The sequence below is a fragment of the Marmota monax genome, unplaced genomic scaffold, assembly GCF_021218885.2.
Source record: "Marmota monax isolate L192 unplaced genomic scaffold, Marmota_monax_Labrador192_F-V1.1 WCK01_AAM20220418_F8-fsc00136, whole genome shotgun sequence".
Classification (NCBI taxonomy): Eukaryota; Metazoa; Chordata; class Mammalia; order Rodentia; family Sciuridae; genus Marmota; species Marmota monax.
The window spans coordinates 1,333,841-1,355,953 of NW_026693905.1; the positions used below are offsets into that span (position 1 = coordinate 1,333,841).

General features: G+C 38.8%; 1 protein-coding gene across 10 annotated transcripts in view; it reads right to left on the reverse strand.

The window, feature by feature from the left end:
• Spag16 (sperm associated antigen 16) overlaps positions 1-22,113 on the reverse strand; it is a 719,050-nt gene that overhangs the window by 696,299 nt on the left and 638 nt on the right. The gene's annotated exons all lie outside the window — the stretch shown is intronic.

Genomic DNA, 22,113 nt, shown 5'->3' on the forward strand with positions numbered 1-22,113 from the left:
GTGGCAGGATTTAAAATCAACACGCATAAATCAAAGGCATTCCTGTATATCAGCGACAAATCCTCTGAAATGGAAATGAGGACAACCACTCCATTCAAAATATCTTCAAAAAAAATAAAATACTTGGGAATCAACCTAACAAAAGAGGTGAAAGACTTATACAATGAAAACTACAGAACCCTAAAGAGAGAAATAGAAGAAGATCTTAGAAGATGGAAAAATATACCCTGTTCATGGATAGGCAGAACTAACATCATCAAAATGGCGATATTACCAAAAGTTCTCTATAGGTTTAATGCAATGCCAATCAAAATCCCAACGGCATTTCTTGTAGAAATAGAGAAAGCAATCATGAAATTCATATGGAAAAATAAAAGACCCAGAATAGCAAAAACAATGCTAAGCAAGAAGTGTGAATCAGGCGGTATAGCGATACCAGACTTCAAACTATACTACAGAGCAATAGTAACAAAAACAGCATGGTACTGGTACCAAAACAGGCGGGTGGACCAATGGTACAGAATAGAGGACACAGAAACCGATCCACAAAACTACAACTATCTTATATTTGATAAAGGGGCTAAAAGCATGCAATGGAGGAAGGACAGCATCTTCAACAAATGGTGCTGGGAAAACTGGAAATCCATATGCAACAAAATGAAACTGAATCCCTTTCTCTCGCCATGCACAAAAGTGAATTCAAAATGGATCAAGGAGCTCGATATCAAATCAGAGACGCGCCGTCTGATAGAAGAAAAAGTTGGCTACGATCTACAGTCGGTGGGGTCGGGCTCCAAATTCCTCAATAGGACACCCATAGCACAAAAGTTAATAACTAGAATCAACAAATGGGACTTACTCAAACTAAAAAGTTTTTTCTCAGCAAAAGAAACAATAAGAGAGGTAAATAGGGAGCCTACACCCTGGGAACAAATCTTTACTCCTCACACTTCAGATAGAGCCCTAATATCCAGAGTATACAAAGAACTCAAAAAATTAGACAATAAAATAACAAACAACCCAATCAACAAATGGGCCAAGGACCTGAACAGACACTTCTCAGAGGAGGACATACAGTCAATCAACAAGTACATGAAAAAATGCTCACCATCTCTAGCTGTCAGAGAAATGCAAATCAAAACCACCCTAAGATACCATCTCACTCCAGTAAGATTGGCAGCCATTAGGAAGTCAAACAACAACAAGTGCTTGCGAGGATGTGGGGAAAAGGGTACACTTGTACATTGCTGGTGGGACTGCAGATTGGTGCAGCCAATTTGGAAAGCAGTATGGAGATTTCTTGGAAAGCTGGGAATGGAGCCACCATTTGACCCAGCTATTCCCCTTCTTGGTCTATTCCCTAAAGACCTAAAAAGAGCATGCTACAGGGACACTGCTACATCGATGTTCATAGCAGCACAGTTCACAATAGCAAGACTGTGGAACCAACCTAGATGCCCTTCAATAGACGAATGGATAAAAAAAATGTGGCATTTATACACAATGGAGTATTACTCTGCATTAAAAAATGACAAAATCATAGAATTTACAGGGAAATGGATGGCATTAGAGCAGATTATGCTAAGTGAAGCTAGCCAATCCCTAAAAAACAAATGCCAAATGTCTTCTTTGATATAAAGAGAGTAACTAAGAACAGAGTAGGGACGAAGAGCAGGAGAAGAAGATTAACATTTAACAGGGATGAGAGGTGGGAGGGAAAGGGAGAGAGAAGGGAAATTGCATGGTAATGGAAGGAGACCCTCAGGGTTATACAGTGGAGGAGGTAGAGAGAGAGGAGGGGAGGGGAGGGGAGAGGTGGGGACGGGGGAGGGGGGAGGATGTGAAAGGCAGCGAAGCACAACAGACACTAGTATGGCAATTTGTAAATCAATGGATGTCTAACTGATGTGATTCTGCAATCTGTGTATGGGGTGAAGGTGGGAGTTCATAACCCACTTGAATCAAAGTGTGGAATATGATATGTCAAGAAATTTGTAATGTTTTGAACAACCCACAATAAAAAATTTAAAAAGAAAAAAAAAAAAAAGACTAAGATTAGGGCAAGGATTAGAGCTAGAGTTTGTTTTATGTTTAGGGATTCATTAGGGCTAGGGCTAATGTCTGGTCTCAGGTTATGGTCAGAAATAGTTTTAGGGTAAATATTATTAAGGTCAGAATTCAGTTTATGGATACGGTTAGGTTTAGGGTTCAGGTTAGGTTTAGGGTAATGTATAGTTTTAGGGTTAGGAATAGGTTTAGGGTTATCTTAGTGTTAGCATTAGGGTTAGGATGAGGATTAGGGTAATGGATAGGGTAACAGCTGGGGTTAGAGCTAGGTTTATGTGTAGGAATAAGGCTAGGGTTAGGTTTTGTGTTGTGGCAAGTTTTAGGGTTAGGATTAGGTTTTGTGTAAGTGTTAGTGCTAGAATGAGGATTATGATTAGGGTTAAAAGTAGTGTTAGGGCTCCGATTAGGTATATGTTTTGGGTTAGGTAAGGGCTACAGCTAATGTAAGAACTCGGGTTACAAATAGAACTAGTTTTAGGGTTAGGGTTAGGGCTACATCTATGGTTAGGTTTAGGTTTAGGTTTTGAGTGATTTTTAGATCTAGGGTTAGTGTAAGGGTCAGATTCAGAGTCAGGGTTTGTTTTAGAGTTAGGGATAAGTCTCGAAATAGAGCTAGGTTTATGGCTAGGTGTAGGCTTAGGGTTTGGTTTATGTTAGAGTTTAGGGTTAGAGCTTTGGCTAGGTTGTTTTGTAGGGCTAGGGCTAGGTTCGAGCTAGTGTTAGGATTAGCATTGGTGTTATGGCTTGTGTTACTGAGAGGTTTACCTTAGGGTTAGGGTTAGATTTAGAATTAGGGTTAGATATATGACTAGGGCTAGGGCTATGCTTAGGGCTAATGTAAAGGCAAGTGATAGGATTATGGTAATGGATAGGGTTAGAGCTAAAAATAGGACTAGGGCAAGAGTTAGAGTTAGTCTTAGGGCTAGGGTTAGGTTAGATTTAGGTATAAATTAGGGCTAAAATTAGGTGTAGCATTTGTGGCTAAGTTGAAGGTTAGAATTTTGGTTAGGGCTAGGGTTATGGTTTGGTTTAGTAATAAGGCCAGGTTTGGGGCTAGGATAAGTACTAAGGTTTGTTTTAGTGTTATGGCAAGAATTAGGGCTAGGGCTAGTGTCAGGTCTAGGCTTACATTAGGGATAGATTGAGGGTTAGATTTATGGCTAGGTCTAGTGTAAGGGTTCGGTTTAGGTAAGGGTCAGGTTTCGAGCTAGGGGTATTATTAGGGTTAGAATTAGGTTTCAGGTTTCACTTAGGTTAGGGTTTAGGTTTAGAGCTTGAATTAGCATTAAGGTTTCGTTAGGGTAATGATAGTTTTGGGTTTAGGGTTCATGCTAGGTGTAGGGTAATTGATAGGGTTAGAGTTAGCAAAATGGTTACAGTTAGGCCTAGGGTTAGCCTTAGGGTTATGATTGTGCTTAGGATAATGGATAGGGTTAGGGCTAGATTTTTGGTTTGTATTAGTGTTAGAGTTAGGGTTAGGCCTAGGGTTAGGGTTAGGTTCCGTTTTAGGATATGGTTTACAGTTTGAGTTAGTGTTAGCTCCAGAACAAGGGTTAGGTTTAGAGTTAGGTCTAGGTTATGTCTAGGTTATAGATATGATTAGGGTCAAAGTTAGTGTTAAGGTTAGGTCTAGGGTTATCATTAGTTTTAGGGTATTGGATAAGGTTTGTTTTTGTGTTAGGGTTAGGATTAGGGTTAGGTTTTGGCTTAAGGTCAGGATTATGGATAGGCTTAGGTATAAATGTAGGGTAATTATGAGGGTTAGAGCAAGGGTTAGCTCTATTGCAAGGCTTAGGTTTATGGTTATGTCTAGGGGTAGGGTTAGGTTATTTAGGGTAAGGGCTAGGGTTATCATCAGGATTATAGTTAGGGTTAGGGTAATGGGTAGGGTTAGAACTAGAGTTAGGGCTTGGGTTATCATTAATGTTAAGGTTACAGTTTGGGTAATATGTAGGCTTAGAACTAGGGTTAAAGTTAGGATTAAGGCTATGGTTACAGTTAGGTTTAGGTTTAGGCTATAGGTTAGCGTTAGGGTTAAGTTTAAGAGTTAGGGATTGAGATAATGTTTGGACTAGGATGAGGCTTAGGGTTAGAGTCAGTGTGAGGGTTAGGGCTAGGCTTAGCGTTAGGGTTAGGATTAGGGTTAGGGTAATGGATAGAGTTTGAGGTAGGTTTTGGCCTATGGTGATGGCTAGTTTCAGAGTTAGTTATATGGCTAGGTCTAGTGTTAGGGTTATGTTTTTTTTTTTTTTTTTTGTTAGGATAAGGTTTAGAGCTAGGGTTTGTGTTAGGGTAAGGTTCAGTGTTTATTTTAGGGTTAGCTTTAATATTTGTGCCAGCATTAGGACTGGGGTTTGGTTAGGGGTAGTGTTAGTGTTTGGGTTAGGTTAAGGGTTATTATTAGGACTTGTACTAAGATTTTGTTTAGGGCTAGGCCTAGAGTTATCACTAGATAAAGGATTAAGTGTAAGTCTAGGTCTAGTGTTAGGGTAAGGTAAAAAAAAAAAAAAAAAATTGCAAACATAATAACAAAACATTAAGATAATACTTTACATTAAAATAAATAATATAACAGTCGTGATTCTTTGATTTTGGTTTTGGTTGGTATATTTACATTTTTTAAATTATTATACTGACATGGTATGTCAAGCTTAAAAGGTGTGAATTAAACACTTTAGTTCAAAGTAATGGTTATAAAAATCAAAGACGAGATTAGCCTATTTTTCATTTCCCTGCTGGTTATAAAAAATTGTCTATTAGAAACTAGACTTGACTGAATGACATCTCTGTTATTTGTAACAAGAAGAGATAACATTTACACAGTATTTAATAGAATCCAGGTACTCCTCTACTAGTTTTCCATGTATTAAATCATTTTATCCTCACCCTGTCTATGAGGTTAGAACTATTATTATCTCCATCTTATAAATCAGGAATCAGAAGAACCAGGTTTCAAAGCCAGGACACAAGTGGGTTGGGAATCAGCTTCAGAAATTCAGGCTTTACTAGGAGACATCACAATATCAAACCTTAAATTATACTATAGAGCTGTAATAACAAAAACAGCATGGTATTGCCACCAAAACAGACATGAAGACACAGAGATAAAATCACATATATTCAGTTATCTCATACTAGAAAAAGGTTGCATAAATACATAGGAGAAAACATAGCCTCTTCAACAAATAGTGCTAGGAAAACTGGAAATCCATATGTAGCAAAATGAAATTAAACCCCTAATTACTCACCCTGCACAAAACTCAACTCAAAGTGGATCAAGGATCAGAGACCCTGTACCTACTAGAAGAAAAAGTAGGCCCAACAATCCATCATGTGGACTCAGGAACCAAATTCCTCAACAAGACTACTAAACCACAAAAAGTAAAATCAAAAATCAATAAACAGGGGCTGGTGTTGTAGCTCAGTGGTAGAGTGCTTGCCTCGCATGTGTGATACACTGGGTTTGATCCTCAGCACCACATAAAAATAAAAATAAATTTAAAAAATAAAGATATGTGTCCATCCTCAGCTAAAAACATTTTAAAAAAAGAATAAATGGGATGGTATCAAACTAAAGGAAAGGAAAAAATCAAGAATGTGAAGAGAGAGCCAACAGAATGGGAAAAAATCTTTGCCACCTGCACCTCAGAGCATTATTCTCCAAGATATATAAATGACTCAGAAAACTTAACACCAAACAAAATGAATAACCCAATCAATAACTGGGCAAAGTAATGGAACAGATACTTCACAGAAGAAATACAAATGGTCAACAAATATATGAAAAAATGTTGAACATCTCCAAGCAAATGCAAATTAAAACTAAGTACTAAGATTTCATCTCACTCCAGTCAGAATGTCAATTATCAAGAATACAAATGACTCTCAGGCTCAGTGCTAGATGACCCGCGGAGACTGCTTCTTGGAGCCTGCTCTTATCGGAGCATACACGGAGCACAGAGCGGCTGAGTTCCGGCTCCCGGAACTGCTCTGGCCCAGGGCTAAGGAGCCCGCGGAAATTGCTTCTCGGTCCGGGTCCTGCTGAGTACTGTGGAGGTAAATACCAACCGAGCCTTCGTGGGCAGTGGCAACAGGACTGAGACAGGGCCTGTGAGGGCTGGTCAGGACTCACCCGTTGCTTTGGTCACCCAGCAAAGGGAAAGAAGTGCTGCCATTCGCATAAGATACCAACATGGCAGAGATATGATGTCATCAGAAAGCGGCAGATGAGAGAACTTCATCAATACCAGCTGCGACAGAAACAGTTGGTCTCCTGGTAGGGAGGGTGAGTCACAGACACCCGAGTCTCTCTCGCTTTGTCTTTGAGCCAGAGGGGAGGAGCCGGGCCGCCGCCCCCACCCGGAGCAGGCCCAGTGGCTCGCCTGTGTGGTGGTCACGTGACCCCAATTGGAGAGGGGGCGGAGCAGAGCCGCCACCCGCACCCGCAAGGTGGGCAGACCAGCGACCCAGTGGTACGCGGGCGTGGTAGGAGGGGCAGGGTAGAGCCGCCGCCCGCGCCTGCAAGGTAAGCAGACCTGCGACAGACTGGAGGGTCAGGCCCAGCGGCCTGCCAGCATGGTACACATGTCACCCCAACTGGAGTAGGGGCAGAGCAGAGCCTTCGCCCGCGCCCGGATCAGGCCCCGCCGGTGTGGTGGTCACGTGACCCCAATTGGAGTGGGGGCGGAGCGGAACCGCCACCCGTGCCCACAGGGTGGGCAGACCTGCGACCAACCTGCAGATCAGGCCCAGCGGTCCGCGGGCGTGGTAGGAGGGGCAGGGCAGAGCAGCCGCCTGCGCCTACAAGGTAGGCAGACCTGCGACAGACCGGCGGATCAGGCCCAGCGGCCTGCCGGTGTGGTACACATGTCACCCAATTGGAGTAGGGGCAGAGCAGAGCCGCCGCCCACGCCAAGAACAGGCCCAGCGACCTGCAGGCGTGGTAGTCACGACACCCCAATAGGAGTAAGGGCAGAGCAGAGCCGCCACCCGTGCCCAAAAGGTGGGCAGACATGCGACCGACCAGTAGGACAGGCCCAGTGGCCTGCCAGTGCGACAGACACGTCACCCTATTTGGAGTAGGGGCAGAGTAGAGCCGCAGCCCGTGCCCGCAAGGTAGGCAGACCTGCGACCGACCAGTGGAACAGACCCAGCGGCCAGCCGGGGTGGTAGGCACGTCACCCCAATTGGAGTAGGAGCAGAGCAGAGCCTTCGCCCGCGCCCGGAACAGGCCCAGCGGTCCGCAGGTGTGGTAGACAAGTCACACCAATTGGAGGGGGGGCAGAGCAGAGCCGCTGCCCACGCCTGCAGGGTAGGCAGACCTGCAACTGACCGGCAGATCAGGCCCGGTGGCCTGCCGGCGTGGTACACTCGTCACCCCAATTGGAGTAGGGGGAGAGCAGAGCCACCGCCCGTGCCCGGAACAGGCCCAGTGACCTGCCGGCGTGGTAGTCACGACACCCCAATTGGAGTAAGGGCAGAGCAGAGCTGCCTACCGCGCCCGGAATAAGCCCAGTGACCCACCGGCGTGGTAGACACGTCACCCCAACTGGAGTAAGGGCAGAGCAAAGCCACCGCCCGCGCCTGCAAGGTAGGCATACCTGCGACCGACCGGAAGAACAGGCCCAGGGGTCCGCGGGCGTGGTAGACACCTCACACCAATTGGAGGAGGGGCAGAGCAGAGCCCCCGCCCGTGCCTGCAAGGTAGGCAGACCGCCGCCCGACCCTGCAAGGGAGACTTTTCAACGATACAAGAGCAATATAAATATATAGGGGAAAAAAACATTTCAAAAACACAACAGTTTCACCAAGCAGAAAGAACGCAAGCAGTATGAAAAGACAAGGAAAGAAAGGACCACAAGCAATGCAGGTCAACTCAACTTTAGAAGAGGTTAACAGCAGCAGCAGATGGAATGTCAGATAAAGAATTCAGGATATACATGCTTCAGATGATCTGGAGTATCAAGGAAGACATTAGACAGCAAAATCAGACAATGAAAGATCACTTCGACAATGAATTACACAAACAAATCCAGGAAGCAAAGGATCAACTATACAGGGAGATAGAGGTTATAAAACACAAACAAACAGAAATCCTAGAAAGGCAGGAAGCAATAAACCAACTTAAAAACTCAATTGAGAATACTACCAGCAGAATAGAACACTTAGAAGATAGAACATCAGACAATGAAGACAAAGTATTTCAACTTGAAAAGAACATAGACAGCTCAGCAAGACTGTTAAGAAACCATGAGCAGAACATCCAAGAAATATGGGAAAACATTAAGAGACCAAACTTAAGAGTCATTGGGATACAGGAAGGTACAGAACTCCAAACCAAAGGAATGAGCAATCTATTCAATGAAATAATACAAGAAAACTTCCCAGACTTGAAGAATGAGACAGAATCCCAAATCCTAGAAGCCTACAGGATGCCGAATGTGCAAAATCATAAGGGATCCACACCTAGACACATTATAATGAAGATGCCCAACATACAGAATAAGGAGAGAATTTTAAAAGCTACAAGAGAAAGGAAGCAGATTACATTTAGGGGTAAGCCAATCAGGATAACAGCTGATCTTTCAACACAGACTCTGAAAGCTAGAAGATCCTGGAATAACATATTTCAAATACTGAAAGAAAATGGGTTCCAACCAAGAATTGTGGATCCAGCGAAATTAAGCTTCAGGATGGAAGATGAAATTAAAACCTTCCACGATAAACAAAAGTTAAAAGAATTTGCAGCTAGAAAACCATCTCTTCAAAACATCCTCGGCAAAACATTACAGGAAGAGGAAATGGAAAATAACAATGAAAACCAACAGTGGGAGGTAGGACAGTAAAGGGGGGGGGGAATAATCAAAGAGGAAAACAAACCATGTTTAGTAACAGAAATAAACAAATATGGCTGGAAGAACAACCCATCTCTCAATAATAACCCTAAATATTAATGGCTTAAACTCACCAATTAAGAGACACAGGCTAGTAGAATGGATCACAAAACAAGACCCAACAATATGCTGCCTACAGGAGATGCATTTGATAGGAAAAGACATACATAGGCTGAAGGTGAAAGGTTGGGAAAAATCATATCACTCATATGGACTTCGGAAACAAGCAGGAGTGTCCATACTCATATCAAATACAATAGATTTCAAGCCCAAGTTAATCAAAAGGGATAAAGAGGGACACTACATACTGCTTAAGGGAACCATACACCAACAAGACATAACAATCATAAATATATATGCCCCAAACAATGGTGCAGCTATGTTCATCAAACAAACTCTTCTCAAGTTCAAAAGTCTAATAGACCACCATACAATAATCATGGGAGACTTCAACACACCTCTCTCGCCACTGGACAGATCTTCCAAACAAAAGTTGAATAAGGAAACTATAGAACTCAATAACACAATTAATAACCTAGACTTAATTGACATATATAGAGTATACCACCCAACATCAAGCAGTTACACTTTTTTCTCAGCAGCACATGGATCCTTCTCAAAAATAGATCATATATTATGTCACAGGGCAACTCTTAGACAATATAAAGGAGTAGAGATAATACCATGCATCTTATCTGATCATAATGGTATGAAACTGAAAATCAACGATAAAAGAAGGAAGGAAAAAGCATACATCACTTGGAGAATGAACAATAGGTTATTGAATGATCAATGGGTTATAGAAGACCTCAAGGAGGAAATTAAAAAATTCTTAGAGATAAATGAAAACACAGACACAACATATCGGAATCTATGGGACACATTGAAAGCAGTTCTAAGAGGAAAATTCATTGCTTGGAGTTCATTCCTTAAAAAAAGAAAAAACCAACAAATAAATGATCTCATACTTCATCTCAAAATCCTTGAAAAAGAAGAGCAAAACAACAGCAAAAGAAGTAGAAGGCAAGAAATAATGAAAATCAGAGCTGAAATTAATGAAATCAAAACAAAAGACACAATTGAAAAACTTGACAAAACTAAAAGTTGGTTCTTTGAAAAAATAAACAAAATCGACAGACCCTTAGCCATGCTAGCGAAGAGAAGAAGAGAGAGAACTCAAATTACTAGCATACAGGATGAAAAAGGCAATATCACAACAGACACTTCAGAAATACAGAAGATAATCAGAAATTATTTTGAATCCTTATACTCCAATAAATTAGAAGATAGTGAAGGCATGGATAAATTTCTTAAGTCATATGATCTGCCCAGATTGAGTCAGGAGGATATAGACAACCTAAACAGACCAATATCAATTGAGGAAATAGAAGAAACCATCAAAAGACTACCAACTAAGAAAAGCCCAGGACCGATGGGTATACAGCAGAGTTTTACAAAACCTTTAAAGAGGAACTAATACCAATACTTTTCAAGCTACTTCAGGAAATAGAAAAAGAGGGAGAACTTCCAAATTCATTCTACGAGGCCAACATCACCCTGATACCTAAACCAGATAAAGACACTTCAAAGAAAGAAAACTACAGACCAATATCTCTAATGAACCTAGATGCAAAAATCCTCAATAAAATTCTGGCGAATCGGATACAAAAACATATCAAAAAAATTGTGCACCATGATCAAGTAAGAGTCATCCCTGGGATGCAAGGCTGGTTCAATATACGGAAATCAATAAATGTTATTCACCACATCAATAGACTTAAAAATAAGAACCATATGATCATCTCGATAGATGCGGAAAAAGCATTCGACAAAGTACAGCATCCCTTTATGTTCAAAACTCTAGAAAAACTAGGGATAACAGGAACATACCTCAATATTGTAAAAGCAATCTATGCTAAGCCTCAGGCTAGCATCATTCTGAATGGAGAAAAATTGAAGGCATTCCCTCTAAAATCTGGAACAAGACAGGGATGCCCTCTCTCTCCACTTCTCTTCAACATAGTTCTCGAAACACTGGCCAGAGCAATTAGACAGACAAAAGAAATTAAAGGCATAAAAATAGGAAAAGAAGAACTTAAATTATCACTATTTGCACATGACATGATTCTATACCTAGCAGACCCAAAAGGGTCTACAAAGAAACTATTAGAGCTAATAAATGAATTCAGCAAAGTGGCAGGATATAAAATCAACACGCATAAATCAAAGCATTCCTGTATATCAGCGACAAATCCTCTGAAATGGAAATGAGGACAACCACTCCATTCACAATATCTTCAAAAAAAATAAAATACTTGGGAATCAACCTAACAAAAGAGGTGAAAGACTTATACAATGAAAACTACAGAACCCTAAAGAGAGAAATAGAAGAAGATCTTAGAAGATGGAAAAATATACCCTGTTCATGGATAGGCAGAACTAACATCATCAAAATGGCGATATTACCAAAAGTTCTCTATAGGTTTAATGCAATGCCAATCAAAATCCCAACGGCATTTCTTATAGAAATACAGAAAGCAATCATGAAATTCATATGGAAAAATAAAAGACCCAGAATAGCAAAAACAATGCTAAATAGGAAGTGTGAATCAGGCGGTATAGCGATACCAGACTTCAAACTATACTACAGAGCAATAGTAACAAAAACAGCATGGTACTGGTACCAAAACAGGCGGGTGGACCAATGGTACAGAACAGAGGACACAGAAACCAATCCACAAAACTACAACTATCTTATATTTGATAAAGGGGCTAAAAGCATGCAATGGAGGAAGGATAGCATCTTCAACAAATGGTGCTGGGAAAACTGGAAATCCATATGCAACAAAATGAAACTGAATCCCTTTCTCTCGCCATGCACAAAAGTGAATTCAAAATGGATCAAGGAGCTTGATATCAAATCAGAGCCACGCCGTCTGATAGAAGAAAAAGTTGGCTACGATCTACAGTCGGTGGGGTCGGGCTCCAAATTCCTCAATAGGACACCCATAGCACAAAAGTTAATAACTAGAATCAACAAATAGGACTTACTCAAACTAAAAAGTTTTTTCTCAGCAAAAGAAACAATAAGAGAGGTAAATAGGGAGCCTACATCCTGGGAACAAATCTTTACTCCTCACACTTCAGATAGAGCCCTAATATCCAGAGTATACAAAGAACTCAAAAAATTAGACAATAAGAGAACAAACAACCCAATCAACAAATGGGCCAAGGGCCTGAACAGACACTTCTCAGAGGAGGACATACAGTCAATCAACAAGTACATGAAAAAATGCTCACCATCTCTAGCAGTCAGAGAAATGCAAATCAAAACCACCCTAAGATACCATCTCACTCCAGTAAGATTGGCAGCCATTATGAAGTCAAACAACAACAAGTGCTGGCGAGGATGTGGGGAAAAGGGTACACTTGTACATTGCTGGTGGGACTGCAAATTGGTGCAGCCAATTTGGAAAGCAGTATGGAGATTTCTTGGAAAGCTGGGAATGGAGCCACCATTTGACCCAGCTATTCCCCTTCTCGGTCTATTCCCTAAAGACCTAAAAAGAGCATGCTACAGGGACACTGCTACATCGATGTTCATAGCAGCTCAATTCACAATAGCAAGACTGTGGAACCAACCTAGATGCCCTTCAATAGACGAATGGATAAAAAAAATGTGGCATTTATACACAATGGAGTATTACTCTGCATTAAAAAATGACAAAATCATAGAATTTGCAGGGAAATGGATGGCATTAGAGCAGATTATGCTAAGTGAAGCTAGCCAGTCCCTAAAAAACAAATGCCAAATGTCTTCTTTGATATAAGGAGAGTAACTAAGAACAGAGTAGGGACGAAGAGCAGGAGAAGAAGATTAACATTAAACAGGGATGAGAGGTGGGAGGGAAAGGGAGAGAGAAGGGAAATTGCATGGAAATGGAAGGAGACCCTCAGGGTTATACAAAAGTACATACAAGAGGAAGTGAGGGGAAAGGGAAAAATAATACAAGGGGGAGAAATGAATGACAGTAAAGGGGGTAGAGAGAGAAGAGGGGAGGGGAGGGGAGGGGAGGGGGGATAGTAGAGGATAGGAAAAGCAGCAGAACACAACAGACACTAGTATGGCAATATGTAAATCAATGGATGTGTAACTGATGTGATTCTGCAATTTGTATATGGGGTAAAAATGGGAGTTCATAACCCACTTGAATCAAAGTGTGAAATATGATATGTCAAGAACTATGTAATGTTTTGAACAACCAACAATAAAAAATTTTTAAAAAAAAAGAATACAAATACCAATAAATGTTGGCGAGGATGTGGGGGAAAAGGTACACTCATACATTGCTGGTGGGACTGCAAATTAGTGCAACTACTCTTGAAGGCAGTATGGAGATTGCTCAGAAAACCTGGAATGGAATCACCATTTGACCCAGTTATCCCACTCCTCAGTTTATAACCAAAGGACTTAAAATCAGACTATTAGAATGATGCAGCCGCATCAATGTTTTTAGCAGCTTAATTCACAATAGCTATGAAATCAACCTAAGTGCCCTTCAAGAGATAAATGGACAAAGAAAATGTGGTATAAATACATGGTGGAATATTACTCAGCCATAAAGAAGAATGAAATTATGGTATTTACCAGAAAATGGATGGAACTAGCAACTGTCATACTAAGTAAAATAAACCAATCCTATAAAACCAAGGTGAGGTGTTCTCTTTGATATGCAGATGCTAATACACAGTAAGTTGTGGGACAGGGAAGAATAGAAGTTCATTAGATTAGACAATGAGGAATGAAGGGAAGGGAGAGGGGATGGAAATAGGACAGACAGTAGAATGAATCAAACATAACTTTTCCTATGTTCATATATGAATACAAGAGCAGTGTAACTCCACATCATGTACAACCACAAGAATTGGAAGTTATACTTCGTGTATGTATATTACGTCAAACTGCACTCTAGTATCTTGTATATTTAAAAAGAACAAATTTTTTTAAAAGTTCAGGCTTCACAGTGTTGTACTGCCTCTTCACAGTGTTGTAATACTCTTCACGGGTTTTCTGGGCTGTATACATACTCGGTTTTCCAATTATCTTTAAGAAAGTTCTAAACCTCTCAATGCATTACTTTCTCAGCTCTATCATAAGTAATCACACTATACTCTCTGCCCTATCCCTATCACTACCACTTATAGGAGACACTTAAGCTAGTTCTAATAGGACCAATCCTCAGATACTAGATAATTTGTCACAAAAAATAAAATAGTATCTTACAATCAAACATGAATGCCTCTCCCAATGGTATAGTAAAAAATAATCAGAGTCAAAAAAAAACTAGTTAAAATAGTATGTATCCTGTAACTTAAATCCATCCATATTAAGTACTACAAGAACTGAAGTGCCTAGTTATATAAGTTATCTATTCCAATAGCATTTGCCTCATTCTCCTATAATCTGTTGCCAACAGCCTCCACAGAAAACACTAGGCTTCCAGTAGCAATCCATTCAATGTATTTTAGCTTTCACTAACATATAATTAAAGGACTTCTAAAATCTGCTAATCCCCAGTTCCAACGATATTCTGTTACTTTAAAATATTTCTTATGTTAGCACCCCACTCAAGGTACCAAAATCTCTTTGTTATTAGTTACTGCATAACAAACAAACTGCCTCAAATATAAGACTTGGAAAATCAAAAAGTAAATGCTGTCATTTCTCCCAATGTAGATGAACCTAGGGGGAATTATTTTAAGTGAAATAAATCAGACAGAAAAATAAGCTGCATATAATATCTCCTAAGTGCAGAATCTAAAAAAAAATCCAACTTACAAAAATAAACAGTATTTCTACTGTCTTTTGGCAGTAGAAGAAATGGGAAATGTTGGTCAAAGAGCAGAAACTTACAGTTGTAAAAAGAATAAGTTCTGAAGACCTAATGTACAGCCTGGTGACTATAGTTAATAAAAATGTGTTGTATACTTGAAATTTGTGAAGAGAATAGATTTTAAGTATTTTCACCAAAAAGTTAAAAAAAATAATTATATGAGATAAAAACATTAACTACCTTGATTGTGGTAATCACTTCACAATGTATAAGATAATGTGCATCAAAATACTACACTGTACACCGTGAATATATAAATTTTGTCAATCACATTTTAATAAAACTTTTTAAAGGGAACAACAGCATTTATTAACTCAGAGTTTCTGTGCATCAATAATTTGTGAGCCACTTAGCTAGAACAGTTTGATTCAGGAGTCTTTCACAGTAAAGATGACAGCAGGTGGCAGTCATATGAAGGTTAAGCTAATTCAGCAGCATCCATTCCCAAGAATTACTCACTGAAACTATAGTAATTGTTGGCTGAAGGCCTCAGTTCTTCTCCATATGGATTTCTCAACAGGCTTGTTGAACATCTTCAAGATCAGTGGCTAGCTACCCTCAGAACCAGCAGTTCAAGAGGTGGAAGTCACAATATCTTTTACAACAATCACTCCTCATCATTTTTTCAATATCCTATCAGTTACACAGGTCAACCCTATTCACTATGGGAGGACTATATGAAAGCAAGAATACCAAGAGGTAGAGATTACTGAGCATCATTTTAGAGGCTGGCTAGCTACCATATTGCCTTACAGGGTTTTAAGAGATTTAAAAGAGATAATATATAGAAAGCATTTAGAATGGTGCCAACTTTATAGCAGATGCTATACAACTATTTGCTATTACTATTTTCCTTATTCTGGAAAGATATGAATATCTGTGGAGAAATTTCATTAGTCTCCCTGCTCCACTTCTCCCATAGGTTAAGGTTAGGATGAATAGGTAAATAAAAGATATCCTAAATTTCCCTCCAGTTCTACATTTTTTTTTCTGATATAATTTACTTAAAGTGATAAAATTTTCTGAACTTCAGCTAGAGGAAGTTAGTCGCTTTATTATGTAAAAGTGTGCCCCCTTCTGAGAGCTACTAGAAAGTGACTTTGAAAGCATTCCTTTTTAACAGTCTCCAGAAAAGCAATACCATCCTTCATATTCATACTATATGAAACTGAAAAAGTAAATATTCCAAAATCACCTGAACAGGCTAAAATTGTAAATAAGTCAACCACAGACTAGATTTTATGAGGAAGAGGTGCCACATCATAGGTTGCTGAACACAGTTGTATAGAGAGGAGAAAAGGAATTTATCTTTACAGCACCAGAAATTCCAGACATCTGTAACTCCTATCCAGCAAATACTCTATACAATGGCTTTAAATCACTAATAATATATTGTTTCCTCACAATCAAAAAAATATTATTAGGAAAATAAGTAACATTTTATGAAGCATAACTTCCAATTTATTTTCACATGGACCATAACCATATTAATTTTGACATAAACTTATGAGATCAAATGAAACAGATTGCCATCTCTAAGCTAAAAATTAAGAGACTGAATCTGGGAAATCAAGAGATTTGCCCAAGATCACATAGCTAAGAATGACAGAAACAAGTTTTTTTTTAACATAAACATCATGGATTTTCTACTATACTACATTGTCTCTACAATGACAAAATAGCAATGTGCAATTTTTTATCAATACCCCAGGTAATGAGCACACATCACATATTTTTTTCCGAACTCTCAAGCATGTAACCAAGAGTTAAATCAAAGTCACTTAAACAGCTCAATTTGAAGACCCCAGAGGAGAGAAAAGAATAAAAGACCCAAAGACCCAAAGATTAATTTAACCAAGGCCAAAAGATTAATGAGACAAAAAAGTTAAGCAAAGGACAAAACACCCAAAACAGGAACATGTATCCTCTTTGATTGATATTTGTAAGTGCCCACATATGATTTGTACAGAAAATCATCTCAGAAGCAATTCAGTTTAAATGTCATATTGCAGTGTTATTGAAGAAATAAATGTGCTTTGGCATGTATGTTTGTATGCATCTGTCTATGTGGCTAGCTAGCAACATACGGACAAACACACAAACTAATTAATTATAAAGTGGCAGTTTACAAATCTGCATGTCATAGCAATTATTTAAAAAATGAATGTTGAACTTAAAAGAGAAAGGAAACAGTAGAAATAAGATAAAAGAAAATATGTAGCATATGTCATGGGTCTCATGCTAAGCCACAGATTTGACTCCAAGACTCCCATCAGTCAAGGTAAAGATGGGACTATAATCAGATATCAATACAGTATTCACCCAACGAAAATATATGAGTTTCTCAGCAGATGTACAACACTTTCTGGTTTCAATGCCTCAGAGAAATTACACTCTTGAGTTCTCATAAAGAAAACGCTATATTGTACAGATATTGATCCCCTTGGCCCTTAGGACAGCCTTAAAGACAGTGAAGTAAGGTCTGCTAGAGCACCATGTGCAAAAAAGTTTGTAAAGCACTTCTTTGAACAGCAATCTTGCCAGAGTGGAAAAGGGCAATTCATCAAGAATTGTCTAAAAGACAAAGCCCTTTAATCTGATCCTACTTTTGCTGAGCAACTTTCTCATCTGTAATTTAATCTTGTAGGTGATCCTGAACTCCAGAAAATATCCATACAATTAAGGTGATCACAGTTCTCATGCTGTCATTTTTCCACTGAAATAATAAGCTAGCATTCTGGCTCATGATCAGTTTCAAAATGCCAAGCAGGCTCTGAACCCTTACAAAACTCACGTCTTACTTCCTTCAAAGTACACAGCTGAACTCCAGTTCCAAAATCCAATTTTTACCACCTTATTTGTTGTCCTCAGATCTGACTGTTTGACCTTGACTGGTCTTGCTCAGGGTACTTCCTATGACTATTTTCTCTGAAGCCACAGCCCACAGCACCACCTACTTCTATATCCTAAAGTCACAGTCTAGACACAGATTGAGGCTCCCACTTCATCCCATCTCCACTTGTTCTAGAAGGAATTTAGGAGGACTTGTGATTTTGTCTAATACAAATCAGTTCCAGAGTATTTGGCCACTATAGATGAACTAAAAGTTTCTGCACTAGCAGAATCTACAACAGATCCTGACACTGAAGGTCCTATCAGAAAATAGACCCACATAACACCTACATTGAAATTGCCAGGTCAACCAACACCAACCATGGTACTATAGAAGGCACAACTTTGAGACTACCTCAAAGAAGCATTTCTGCTGGACCAATGGAGCAGAACTTGTGGTCAGAGTTGGTTAGAAGAAATCACAAAGAAAGTTCTGCAAATGGACCAGAATCAGAAACTAATTAACAGTTTTTAGATGTGAGCAACATACAAAGTTCCTCATATGCCAGTCTCTTCTGTTGCCTCATTTACAGGAGCTGACCAAGGTCAGCAGCAGCATCTTTATAAAGAAATACAGTGAAAAATAGTTAATTATATTTTACATGATTTCCCAAAGCTACTGTAGACAAAAATTGCTTTGTAATCTTGGCCATCACCTCAGACCCAATGTACACAGAAGTAATCTGAAATCTAACCTGGATTGTCCATAATCAACATTTTACTTGCTCAATTATAAAGGTATTATAAATAGCAAACATCACAGTCATCTTCCCTTTCTTAGGAATGCCAGTATAAAGGTAGCTGAATAATACAGATCAAAGATGGCAAATAACCGTGCTATCACCTTCCCCCATTGTTTTTCTGCTCCTAGTAGTCCTTACCACCAAGTTCTCCTGAGGTCTAAGAATTCTTATAATGCCTCATATCAAGGAGTCACTACCAAGTGAATAGATTGAAAAGAGTAAAAACATAGTGGTCATTCCTGTCCTAGATAGTTATCACACACCTTAGAAGCCAGAAAATGTTTTTTTCATGTTTTTTCACATAGAAGACTCATACATCTCATAGTGGGTGATGATGTCTTTCCAACTTCTAAATCAAAATATCCAAATAAATAAGCTCTACATACTATACCCCTATCTGAAAATGTAAAAGATAAACATCAAGATATTTGTCTACAGGCTTGCTACTGCAATTATAATCCTTAGAAAAGCAACACCAGCATCACCTGGGAGCTTGTTAGCACTGCAGAATTTCAGTCCTCACCTGGTTTTACTATATTGGAATCTTCATTTAATGATCCATGGATGATTCATGTGCATATTAAGTTTCCCTAGATTAGAGGACATAGAACAAAACACAATTTCTTCCATCTGAATAGCCTAAACATTTTTGGGTTTTTTGGGTTTTGTTTTGTTGTTTTTTTTTTTTTTTTTTTTTTTTTGGGGGGGGGTGGTTGAACCCAGGAGCACTTAACCACTGGGCCACATACCCAGCCCAGGAACAATTCATCTAAGGGTATAATAAAGGAAGGGAGGGAAACATTCAGGTTTCTAGTTCCCTTTACTTAATTACAGTTATCCTTGTTTCTGCAAAAATAAATGCCAAAAACAATAATAATAAAAAGCAAAAATGACAAAAAGTTTAATTAAAGTTATCAGTGAACATTACTATTTCAGTGAAAGACTAAATATTTCACTTAAGACAAATATGCATCCTATATGGGAGATAACACAGCCCAGTCTAGGGCTATCTCCTACTTCAGGATCTGAAATCTTTAAATTTGCAGTTTCAGAAACAGGTGACTTGGGACTACATCCATAGATGATTAGCCTCAAAAGACTGGCTTAACCTCACTTGAGATATTCCTGATGGGAATGGAGGAAACCTTTTCAGTGGCCAGCAAACTATATTCATAGTCTAAGAAAACAAATTCTTAGTAGGTATAGAAGGATGAAATAAGCAAAAGGTAATTAGGGGAGGAGCATGCATAAAGGGAGACAGGTAACAAATACTTCGAGGGCTCCACTATTTCTAAGGTCTATGCATTCCATTACTTTTCCTTACTTAACAAGGTCTTTCTTTGACAAGTAACAAGAAAACCAATTAGCCTTTAGCTTTCTTAGTAAAAATTCATTCTAGCTTGCCTCTGCCAATTGGAATTGGGCACTCCCAAATGGCCACAGTCACAACTTAACAAGCAGCCAACCCCCAGACACTCCTATAATCCAGGGGATGGAGTTGTAGCTCAGTGGCATAGCACTTACCTAGCATGTGTGAGGCACTGGATTCAATTCTCAGCAACACATAAACATAAGTAAATAAAATAAAGGTATTTTGACCATCTACAACTAAAAAAATCAATTTTTAAAATACTCAGGCAACTTAACGTTGGTTTGTAATAGAATACTCATTCACAAAAGACAACCTACCTTCTTTCCAAGTTCTGGAGACACCTACTCAGTCCTCTACATTCCTATTTATAGTGCTGCAGATATTTTCACAATTAAGAGTTCTACAGAGGATTCGTGTACTTCATAACTGGATTTCTGAAAGCTTTAATGATAGCTGAGAACTATGTTGCTTATGTTTGTATATGAACTTATTGAAGTTTAAAACATAAGAGCAATGATATTATGAAGCTCTTCAGAAAAGAAATAGGAGGCATTGATACAGCTAGGAGATTAAAGAAAAGGGCTGTATTAATTTCCTTACTAAATATTGATTGTTCACTGTCTATATTAGGAGCATCTGCTCAATTATAAATAAGGGAAGGCCAGGGCCAAATGCAGTAGGTTACACAATTAAGTATATGTGCAAAGTGGAGGACATCGTATTTCTGACTCATCTGAATATATTATAATTTTATTTATCCACTGAAGTAGCTCAATTAAATTACCTAAGAGCTAAAGTCTTTAAACCCAAGAAAGTCTCACTTCGGTAACTATCATAATTGCCTTAAGAAACAATGTCAAATAACATTATACAGTCAACTCTTAATTATGCATGTGAAGAGAGCCCAGGGATACTAGGATAATTGGCATTCACAAGTAATCTTCAAATTTCATTTTAACTAAAAGTTAAAGCCTCTCCCATGACTAAACCTCTTCCCCGAACATTGAATAGAGCAAAACTGACTGCTTAAATGTTTAACTTTGCTATCCCCTGACTGACTTCTGATTCAAACACAAAATAGTAATCAGTCAACCAGAGAGATGGAAGAAAAGCAAATGAGCCAGATAATTCACAAATTGGATAATAGAATTCTGAAGTTTGAGTTACTTATATTTATGTGTTAATGTGATTATTTGAAGAAGACAAGGTTTGCAAACTGCTACATGTTGGCAGCTGTGACTCAGTGATCTCCCTGCAAATTAAGTAAATTGGATTTTCACTGTTGGAATCCTATCATTTCATAACATTGGAATCCTATCATCTATTTTACAAAGATATCTGCAAAAAGTTTATCTTATTGTGGTACTCTCATGTTAAGAACTAAATATTCATAGAAATTATTTTACTGCAGACAAATATGACAAGATGCTTGGTGGTTGTTTGCTAGTTAAGGACATTGGAAAACTATACTTGACATAGATAAGCTCAGAAAGAATTGCTAGTTAAGGACACTGGAAAACTATACTTGACATAGATAAGCTCAGAAAGAATAATCTGAACCATTTTTAATTTGAAAGGAGTATTACTGGAAAAAAAAACAGACTGTTAGGGCTATGAAAAAAAATTTGTGACATTAAATCACACATATCTTTCATTCCAACGGATTTCGAAACATTTAAACTTATATTCCTGTAAATATCATTTTTACATCCAATAAAATATGACATATTTTCTGTAATCATTCCACTAAATTCTTTATGGCTTCTTAAAAGCGTGGATTTGTACTGAGACTGAGTCAGGACAGGTTAATCGGCCTGCCAAAGTCCACAAAAAAAATAATTGCTGGATCTCTAACATCTTGAATTAAAAGCAGGGGGATAGTTGGACAAAAAAAAGGGGGGGAGGGGATTTTGGCGTTTGATACCTTTAGGAGTAGACTATATACCCATTTCTCTCTTATTTGCCCAAAGAAAGGCGTTAGATATATTTTTCCCACAAACCCTCCAAGTCTATCCAGTTCCATTAACCTATACACCTAGAGGAAGGGAACTCTTATTAAAGGCTTAAAAATAAACAATGAACCTAATTATCCATATATGGTTATTCAATTTTGGTCGCACAGGAAAATAGCTATTGTTGTTGTTGTTGTAGTAGTTATTATTTAGCCAAAATTTAAAGAATTCAGAAAGGTGATGCTACTGAGATAAATCATTTAAGCACAGACAACCAGACCACCTACAGGATCATGGGTG